This window comes from Macrobrachium nipponense, chromosome 11 (genome assembly GCF_015104395.2).
Source record: "Macrobrachium nipponense isolate FS-2020 chromosome 11, ASM1510439v2, whole genome shotgun sequence".
Lineage (NCBI taxonomy): Eukaryota > Metazoa > Arthropoda > Malacostraca > Decapoda > Palaemonidae > Macrobrachium > Macrobrachium nipponense.
The window spans coordinates 40,088,096-40,099,543 of NC_061087.1; the positions used below are offsets into that span (position 1 = coordinate 40,088,096).

Sequence of the window (11,448 nt, forward strand, 5' to 3'; positions counted from 1 at the left end):
ATAAAAGGGGGGAGGGGGGAACGGTAGATAAACATCGAAGCACGAAACAAAGAAACGTGCACGAACGCCGACCCCCTTGAAAAACAGGAAATCAGGAAAATAATAAACGTAGATCAAACAAGATCGACAAAGCAACTGCCACCCAAGACATAATAAAATATATACTGAAAATATATACTGAAATATCATAAGTTACGAGTATATAAATATAAATATAATAGGTACTGAAAGAAGCCCGCTCGAAATTGGTACAAAACAAGGGAACGACGTAATGGCGGCTCGCTACCACTCGCTACGGGAGGAGACGCCTAACAAAATCCTAAATAAAGGCAAAACGAAAGGCAAAATCACTCCCTAAATACAGTAAAAAGGGCGAACCAGTACTTAACTTGGGTGAAGAGGCAGATTGACGATCCATAACGAAAAAGAATAAAGAAACCAATAAAAAGAACAGATAGCTATAAAAAAGCGTGCAACGCTGGGAGGCTATCGATAAGAATGACGCCGCAGTCCCCTTCAACAGGGTAGCTGGGTGTGACCTATAGGTCGGCTCCCCGTTTTCAGGGTCTTTTGATGAGGAAAAGGCTAATTGGAGGGGTTGCTGTGGTAGTGTTTAACACTCGCCCCAGTTCTATACCGACACCTTTTATTTAGGTGAGCGAGTCAGAGACTTCTGACATGTCCAATTTAGCAGTTCTCTGGTATCATAGCAATATTTTACTAGAAATAGTGCTAAAGAGGACACATTTCACGGAGCGACACGGCTGAGCCCAGAAATAAATGAATAAAGAAAAATAAATAAATAAATGAAAGTTAATAAATAAAAATAAAACAATAAATCAATACAACAAATAAATAAACAAATAAAAAATAAATTAAATTAAATAAATTCAAAATAAGTAAATAGATCAATTAAAATGAATATATAAATATATTATATATTATATATATATATATATATATATATATATATATATATATTATAATATATATATATATATATATAAATACAAATAAATAATAAAAATGAATAAATAAAAATAAGTAAAAAAATAGACAAATAAAAATGAATAAATAATAATAAATAAATCGAAATAAATAAATAAAAATCGATAAATAAACACATAAATAAATGAATAAATAACTAAATAAATCAAAATAAATAAATAGATGAAGAAAAAGCAATAAATAAATACATATATAAAAATATGTATAAATAAACATAAATAGATAAATAAATAAATCAAAATAAATAAATCAAAATAAATAAATCTATAAATAAACATAAATAGATGAATAAATAAATCAAAATAAATAAATAAGAATAAATAAATAAAAATAAATAAATGAATAAATAAAAATAAATAAATGAGTAAATAAAAATAAATGAATACATACATAGATAAAAATAAATGAAAAAAATTGCAATAAAAAATAAACATATAAATAAAAATAAATAATAAATCAAAATAAGTAAATAAATAAATAAAAAAGGTAAACTATATAAATAAAAATGAATAAAAATAAAGAATAACAGTAAATAAATTAAAATAAACAAATAAAAATATATAATAAATAAATTAAAATAAAGAAATAAATAAAAATATATAAATAGATAAATAAAAATAATAAAATAAAATTAAATTAAATAAATAAATAAATAAATATATAAATAAAATGAAATAAAAAACTAAATAAAAAAATAAATAAATAAATAAATAAATAAATACAATAATAAATAAATGAATAAATAATAAACACAAAAATTATAAAAAATGAATAAAATATAAATCATAAGTAAAATTAATTAAGTAAATAAATAAATAAAATAAATAAATAAGTAAAAATAAATGAATAAAATTAAAAAATAAAATAAATAAAAATGTATAAATAAATAAATAAATAAAATAAAAATGTAAATAAAAAATAAATAGTTAGAGAAATAAATAAAAATAAATAAAAACAAATAAAAACAAATAAATAAATGAATATAGATAAATGAATAAATAAATAATAATAAGTAAATAAATGTAAACAGATAAATAAATAAATAAATAAAAATAAATAAATAAATGATTGATGTGGCACTCTTACATGGTTTTCAGCATTATATCTGATTGGTAATGATACACCTTTACTTGCAAGGCTTATTGCCTATTGATGTGTTACATTATTGATTACATCGGTTATAACATTATTGATTGCTTATTTATCACATTAGTGATTGCATTAAATATTGCCTATAGATGTATTGGACTACTGATTAATTTGCCCCTTAATTTTTCGTCTATTCGTATGTTGTTCATTGCAAACCTATACACATTATCAATTTTCCTGGTAATGTATTGATTATTTGCATATTGCTCAATTGAGTAGTGATGTATTGGGATTCTCCTTGTTTGTGGAATCTGTATTTATATTCTCTGAGTTAACTGAGTGATCACTCTGAAAATAACGTAAGTTGTCGTCGTGACCTGGACTCGAGTCAAAGCTGCGAGCGAGCCTATGCCACGGGCAGCGTGTCCACGCGCGCTGCCTCGCCAATCTAAACCTTAATTCCCTTCCGCCTCACGTTCCTCCCTTTCCTGAGGGGGTAGAGGGTGTCGTGAAAAGACGAGTGCATAGTCTTTCCTCGACTTGAATTTGCCGCGCTCCCGATTCGGAAGCAACGGAATACGTAGCTGGCAGCAAGAAGGCAATGATTCTCTGTGCATATGCGTGTATTATCTGTATTTAAGGGTATTCGTCCGGATCGGTAGAAGTAGCTACATCCATGCTTCTTTTCATCGCATAAATTGATACTGAACTATCCTACCGGGACCAGGGATTGAATCATGGGCATTAGAATAATGCCTGATCATGCACAACGCAATTAGTGATGATGAGCTTGCTTCTGCCACTAGACTTCATTGAGGTAGAAAGCATAATTTTCTCTCCTTGGTCGCCAGCTAGATCATTCGCCACCATGTGTATTCATTAGTTAATTTGAGTCGGTGTTTATTGAATTGTGTCCTACCGTGTAACGTAACTGTAGGCTAAGTAGTGATGTTATATTCCCCGACCCGTGTCGACTATTAGTAAATACATCTTTTTTTCTTTTGTTTGTTTTACGTACTAGAGTTGATCTGTGAATCTCTTAGGGGCCACGTGGCCGTCCGTGAAGCTAATCAGTAATTTGTGAAGTACAAGGGTATTTGGATTATTGTAAGAGTGGTTATGGGATGCAAATATTCAATTTTGTAATAAAACCTTGTGAAATTCCATCCTGCCCTATTCACTCGTTCTTCGCGACAGACTGAATGCAGTCCCCTAGCTATGAGCAAGAGTCCTCGCTGACCCTCAGCCAACTTAATCAAAAACAACAATTGACATCAGTCTACCGGTAAACCTTCGTCGTGAGGGTTTTCGCGATAATAATAATAATAATGCGATAATGATTATGTCCCAAGGGAGATGGTTGGGGAGCGCGCTGAGGGTTTGGTAGTTTCCCAATGACCGTAAGGAAAACAAAGTACTTCATTTTTTACCGACATGCAAGAAGGGCGCTGTCGGAGGTTATGATTGAGCCTCTGTAAACACAAACGCTTTTAGACTGGACCATCACTTCTAGCACAATAATGATCATTACAATATTGACGACTTTCATTCATGACGTGAATTTATTTTCTCTTGGCTTTTGCACATTACGGCATTAGAAATATTTGAAGTGAAGGTTATTATAATGTGTTATTTATTTTTATATTATTATAACTATTACTGTTGTGCTCTAAAGTTTCTCACAGTCTTGATCTATCAGAAGACTGGCAACATACTTGGGCTCCCAAGATTCACTCCTTCTCTGATTCCCTCTTACGGATTGAATTACAGTAATCGACTCTCGGTGAAGTCTTCTCCTTTTGCTGATGCTGTATGACGATTATTTGGTTGCTATTAACGCTCTATACTACCTAGCCAGAAAGCCTTTAGCCTCAGCTTCAGTTGGGAATCTTCTTCAGTCTGCGTAATTATTTTGTCGCCTATCAAGAACCACGGAATCTGAAATTAGCAAGTCTAATGCTGGTTTCGTGTCATTATCACTCGAGCGAGTAAATCCCCTACAGACACGCTGTGCCGTTTTTTTTTCTAGGTCAGTCTGCAGAAAAAAAAAAAATCTTACACGAACACGCAGAATATTGATCGTTATCTTTATACGAATAACAGCAATATTGTAATGCAATGACGAGAAGCACTGCTTTGGGAAGAATCGCTATGCATTTTGCGTGTACATAATGAATGTCAGAATGCCTTTTCCAAAACTACATATCGATTTGAAGAAACCGCCACTTCAGTATCCACGGATTTAGTCGGAGACCACATGCAAATGGTAAATTCTCATCCATGCTTCAAAACAATTATATTAATGACAGTAATGTTATAAATTTGCAAAAGAAATTATTTGTCAAAAAAACTGCTATTCTCTGGGTAAAGTTAATCATACTGGTGCTTTATATATCAATATAACTTTGTTTTAATCCTTAAGCAACAGAATTAAAAATGTATTGCTTACTACTATTTGAAATGCCACGCAAGGACATGCAAATTTCTAACTGATAATAAATACACTTGTTTTTGTACACCGTGATGGTACCATTATTTTAATTGCATCGTTTATCAGATCATCGTATACTTTGACGGGACAGTAGGTATCTCGTAAATCCCCAAATTTGACACTGGCATATTTAAGGTTTGGCGGTCACAAAATATATCACCTCAAGGCCCTAGGGCATCTCTTCCAAAATGGCGGAATATGTATCTTATCGATACCCAGTTTTCAAAAAACAACCGGAAACGATGATGTTTGTATCATCGAATGACGTTCACCCATACACTAAATATGGTCACGGTATCAGAGGAATATTTGAAGCAACTACTAGATAATTTAGGAAATTGCAAAAGCCTACTTGTAGGTACTACCTCTAATATGACTAGGGGTGTTCTCACATGGGATTTGAAAATGTCAAATTGTTGTTGCATGAGAAGCAATAATTTTGACATAATATTCATTCTAGCATCGAATCCAAGTATCTAATATCTCTTGTATGCGTTTATAGTTCCATGGTCGGAACAGTTTCTGGCATAACCTGATGACGCAGTAAACATCACGCATTGCTGTTCACAGAGGAAATGCTTTCCCCCTTTTCTGAAATACGACCTTGACAACATGATATAATTCCTCCAACGGCAGTGATTACTTTCGTTTATTCTAACTGATCATACCTACCTATATGAATGACACTGTAGCTAAAGTTAATAAGGCCTTAATTGCTGTTATATTTGTAGGAGAGAGAGAGAAAGAGAGAGAGAGATTGAGAGAGAAGAGAGTGAGAGAGAGAGAGAGAGAGAGAGAGAGAGAGAGAGAGAGAGAGAGAGAGAGAGATTGCAAACCGTACGACATATGGGTATCAAATGATGCTGTAACTAAACATGGTTTACTGAAAGTACAAAGATTAAAATATATACGTACTAAGTTATAGGAAAAAAAAGTAGCAGATTAAATTTTGAGTCATTAAATTTATTTCAATATTCAGTAGATTGAAAGAAAAGGCAAAGCACTTTCATCGACTAATGATGATATGAAATTTTCGTGTGGTTAACGTAAGCTAAAAATACTTGTTTCTTTATACATCAACAATGATTACTTTGTAACCGTAATATATGCAATACTATAGCAAGAGCATAAAACCCGGTAAATGTAGTGAAAATCATCGTAGAAAAAAATTCCTTAAAAAATAGGTGGCGTCTGGCATCAACATCGCATAGTTGTCATTTACTCCCATTTTAGTTACAGATAGTTGTCAGAATCGTGCTACTAGCCATTCTAGTTGGGTACAAGAGTAGTGGATTAAGTCTGACTCCTACGTACAACAAAAAGAAGTTCTATATTTTTATGGCAACGGATCACTAATATTCTGTGAGTATACAGAAATTAACGGATTCTAATGAATAACATTTCTTAAATTTAGTCAAAAGGAGAATTGAATAAAGTTGAAAATGAAAGAAAGGCAACCCAGTATGGATGCATATCATATTTTATAATAAATAGTACATTTTCGGATCTAAAGTATATAACCGTGCAGATATTTAGGGTGATGTAAGTTAGCGTAGAATAACGCAGCATTTTGCTGTTGTACAAAGGAAGGCCTCATCTGAAGGCAGCCACCGTAGCCTACAACACATCTGAAGATCAACATGCTTTTTATTCTACTATAAGCGGAGAGTAAATCTTGCAGTTGCAAGATTTACACTCTGCGTAAGAACGCTGCTGCTGTGAAAACGTTCATGTATTATAAATCAGTTAGTGTTTCGATACGAAATATTTCCGAACTTGTAAAAAAATATATTTTGCTTGCGTTTCTTGGGACGGTTGCGCAAACACGCACGCATCCACGAGTGTATACTTCGACCGCTGTCGCAATTTGTTTCTATTGTAGTACTAAAATCTTGATCGCACCTTATTAAGAAAACTATAATGTTTATCGACAATAAGTTTTCTTTAAGGTATGTCATGTTTTTAGAACTTTGCTACCTATATTTCAAGTAGTTTTTTTTATTCCTTTCAACGCCAGATGCTGCGTAATATACTGTTATTCATCCTTTCAACTATTATCACAGAGTTCATTAAGCAAAGGCGGTGAATGCAAAGGAATGCAAAATAAATAATGGTAAATTATACAGTTTTATTTCAAGCTCTTATAGGCATATAGCAAGAGCGGAAACTGAAGATTTAGAAATGCATTGAGGTCTGGAATTCTACATACACACAGATATAGATATATATATATATATATATATATTATATATATATATATATATATATATATATATATATATATATATATAATGTGTGTGAAAGACACGAGAACTCGCGTTTCACTTCTTTTCTGTCTTTTATATCTTGTCGTGAACCGATAAGTCGCTGATTAAGTGCTTATCGAAGAAATTATCTCAAAATCTGTCGAGTTGGTGCGATAAGGCTACGGGTAAGACTTCAAGGTCACCAAGAAATAATACAGATGGGCAAAAAACTGCGATAATAGCCACCGCAAATACTCTAGTTGTGGTGAAATTATAATCTCCGATAGCTCAAAATGGTCCACAGCACACAATTTTCTCTATGAAGGTAGGAATTTTAGGCACTGGAATTAGATGACAAAATATGGAATCAATTTGTGTTTACCTTAAATCTCGCTGGTATTCGTCTAACGCAAAGAGACAAGAACTAACATAGCGTTCTTACATAACTCCCCCAGACACATTTGGCCAAACATGCAAATTAACTTAAGATACTTAGATAGTTCGATGTCTTCATGAAGATAGGCACAGGAAGTGATTACATAATATATAACGAATAAAGAATGGCATTGCTCACAATTATCATGCCTCACGAACGCCCCCTCAAAGCGTCATGTGTGCTACGAAGCCGGAAATAACCCAAACGTTAATGCGGGAATCAAGAAGCGGGAAAATCGATCTTGTCCCATTTGCGAAATATGGGTGAAAAATATGATTTACAATTGAAAAATAATAATCACTAGTTATTAATTAACTAGTAACTCACAATAAATCTACAGTAAAATTAATGATAAAGGAATTAACACTTTTCTTTTAATGGAAGTATAAATTAACTGTGTCATTTTATGACACTAGTGTCTGTGTGTGTGGTAGATGTATGATTGGATATCCACATCTGCATCCGCGGATTATCCATAATTTTTATATATCCGCATGCGTATTGACAATTTCTTAACATCCGCATTAGCATTGCAAGCAACATCCCCATCCACAGTTTCAGAATGCGGATATGAGGATGTAAAGACGACATTCGGGCGAATGTTTGCCCTTCCATTGTAAAAGTCTGAATATCCAAATGTCCTCTCTTTTCTTCCAGGAAATAAAATGTAGAGCATTTTACGCCCTTTCTTTTCATGTACATACGTCGGGAATCCATTCCCTCTATGTAATATTATTCATGTATTTTCGTCTGTGAAGAAACACATTCACAGCGGAGCCCCTGTCCATTTTTGTTCATGTTTGTTCGTGTGTGAATGGTGGACACTACGCTTCAGTCTACATACCGCCATATATGCAGCCTTTAATGGTCTTGTCCTTGTGTCTGAGTAGATTGTCTTAAACTTTTAAATGTACCCATGTTTATGCTTGTTTGGGAAGGTTACTCATCTTCCAGGTGTGTCGGAATCTAGGTACTAATCTCTTTATAATCCTTATCTGTCAGTTATACAACCTTTCTTGTATTGTCATTTCCTCATGTAAGTCAGTTCATCTGCTAAGTAAAGGACGATTGAACGTCAAAAGATCTCACGGAAACTGTTGTTTATTTTCCCTCATGGCGTATACCTTTATATATATATATATATATATATATATATATATCTATATATATATATATATATATATATATATTTAATTATATATAATATATATATGCATTATTACAACCCACAGAGTTAGAAATCATGTATCACGACCTTTCTTACAAGAAGAGGGAGTTCCTCAGGGTAGTGTCCTTAGTGTTTTGTTCTGCAGGTGCCAAACTAAGGAAACCATTCCAACTCTTACCTAAATGGAACTATTTTACCTTACTCCACTGAAGCAAAATTTTTAAGAATGGTCTTTGATGAAAAGCTCACTTGGAATAATCATATTGACCACTTAAAACTGAAAGTAAAGAGATCACTAAATATAGTATCTAATTTTAATTGGGGTGCTAATAAGAAATCGTTGTTAAGGCTTTACAATGAAGTATGTTTATCTAAGTTAAACTATGGCTGCCAAGTATACCCATCTGCTTCAAAGACTAAACTTGAGGAATTGGACATTGTGCATACTATGGGGCTAAGGATCTGCACTGGAGCTTTTAGAACTTCACCCATTGAAAGTATCTATGTAGACTCCCATCGGCTACCACTGGACCTAAGGAGACATGAGCTAGGGCTGAGATACACCATGCAGCTGAAAAGCACTAGGGTAAATCCTTCTTTTGAGATCTTGAATCAGCGTGATTCAAGTCCTTTTAGATTTAGTAGATCTTCAACACCATTTCAATTCAGACAGCTGGGTGAACTGGAGGATGATAATATAAAAACACAGAAGATCCTACAAGTGAAATATCCTGCTACCCCTCCTTGGTTTATTCCAGCAATAGATGTATGCACTAAAGAGATAGAGAAGGAAGGTCGTCCGGAAGAAGACGTCAGAAACAAGTTTTTGGAGCATAATGAGAGGCATATAAATGACAGGAAAATCTATTCTGATGGATCAAAATCCGAAGATGGAATGGGCTGTGCAGTGGTGTGTGAGGGGGAGTCATTTATAAAAAAAGTTACCAGACTCGTCATTCATATTCACTACTGAAGCAACAGCCATAGATGATGCTTTAAATCTTGCATCTGATAAGAAATTTAAATCTACAGTAATAGAATCCCTAAAGAACTTTAACCCTACCCATCCCTTAATTGATAAAATCCAGGAATGGCTTTTTTATCTTTCTGTTCGCCACAAATCAGTTAATTTCGTAGGGTTCCTGGGCACTGGTATAGAAGGGAACGAACTGGCTGAAAGTGAAGCAAAGAATGCGGCAAGATGTGATTTCTGAACTAATAAGGTGCCATGTTTGGATATGCATCCAGTTATCAGAAGATACATCCGTGAGAAATGGCAGTAAAGATGGACTTCCCCATTTTATCCACAAATAGGAAGTGCACAAATATTAGAAAAAGTACTGATTTTTGGAGTTCGGGTTTGTTAATCGCATCACAAGATTTGAGATCATCCTAACACCACTTAGGATTAGCCATACCCACTTCACCCATGGCTCTAATTTAGAGGGAGCCAGTGCCGCAGTTTGTGTTCACTGTGATGGTCAGCTATCCGTTGAGCACATTCTGGTACTCTGTCCTAGATTTAATCACCTAGGGGTAAAATACTTAATAGCTGGGAAGACTATTTTAGAAATTTCCAATGATGGTGTTGAGGTAGATAACCTGATGGATTACCTGAAAGAATCTGATTATTTTAATGAGATATGATTTCAATTATTAGCATGGGCGTCCGCAGAAAAAATGCAGGGAGTTGGGGCCAATGATGAGGAGATCGGTGTGAGGGAGGGTTTTTTCGAAAAAGGGAGGGGGATACCTTTTTTGTATCTAACAGAGAAGCTCAACTACATCATTTTGTATTTTCCATGCAATTTTTCTTTATTTTCTATAAATTCCAGGGGGGGCCAAATGCCACCACTGCGGACGCCCATGGTAATTAGTAAAGATTTTAATAATTTTTATTATATAAAACATATTTTTTAAATATAATATTTCGATAAGTATTTTTTTATTTGTTTTATCTATCATCATTCCATATTTTTTTCTTGTATATTTGAACACTATTATCATTCACTTATAATTAATCATACTAATTTATATATTTCATCTTCATTAGGGCACAGAATAACCGTGATGGGTTCCGGTGCTTAGTCCTCAAGACCTAAATTTCATAATCAATCAATTAATCAATCTACCCAAAAGGAATTTTCTTACGGGTTTCGATACAAAAGTAACTGCAACAGCGTTTAACTCTCTTAATGTGCAATGATTCAAGTCTATTTTACTCTAAATCGATTAATATATTTTTTACTTTTGAACATAAAAGGAAGAAAACATAGTTAGTGCTGGAATACTTTTTATGACGATCCTGAAGAGGCTTTGTTCATTGCCATTATTTTCTTATATTATCTTCCAGTAATTGAAGTTATTGTTTTAATTTTCACTAAATAATATCAAGAAATTGTACATACTGTAAATTACTGCATTTTTTCTAATTACAGTGGCAAACAATGGAAAGTTCATCGAACTTTCATATACGTTTCGAATTTGTATTCATATTGAACGATTGCTAACGTCTTGCCATTTGTGCCATAAATTGTCAGCATCACGATGAACAGAAACCAGATTTCGTTCAAGAGTAAAAGCCAGATCACACATGGGCGATTCGAGCCCGCAACCGTCGCTTGGTTTGGCGTCAGTCGCGGTCCCAGGGCTGCGACAACATTAGGACGTACGCAATGTACAATTACGACAGCATGTATATCGAGATGAGATTCTCGAGTTACGTAGTCGTTCACGTATGTTGCAGATGATCTATGTCAGTCTACCAATCGGAATCAAAGGAAAGAAAAATGAAAAAGAGCTGGGCTGAAACCAGAGGGAAGTGATGGAATTACTGCTGTAAGGCTGGAATACTAAAAGAATCCCAAAGAGTAAGCTTAAAAGTGGGAAGTGGTGGCCTGAGGTGTGTTACAAACTTACGAGGCTGCCTGAGAAACTATCTCTGTACGCGTGAGTAGAACAGTACCTGATACCATTCCGTAAGGGCGTAGTGATGTCAGTGCGCTTTATG

At 33.9% G+C, this 11,448-nt stretch overlaps 1 protein-coding gene across 1 annotated transcript in view; it reads left to right on the plus strand.

The window, feature by feature from the left end:
• The first annotated feature begins 5,833 nt into the window (after nt 1-5,833).
• LOC135205458 (uncharacterized) overlaps nt 5,834-11,448 on the plus strand; it is a 19,577-nt gene continuing 13,962 nt past the window's right edge. The window contains exon 1 of the mRNA XM_064236080.1: nt 5,834-5,950. The gene's annotated coding sequence lies outside the window, so the exon portion shown is untranslated. The remainder of the gene's footprint in view (nt 5,951-11,448) is intronic.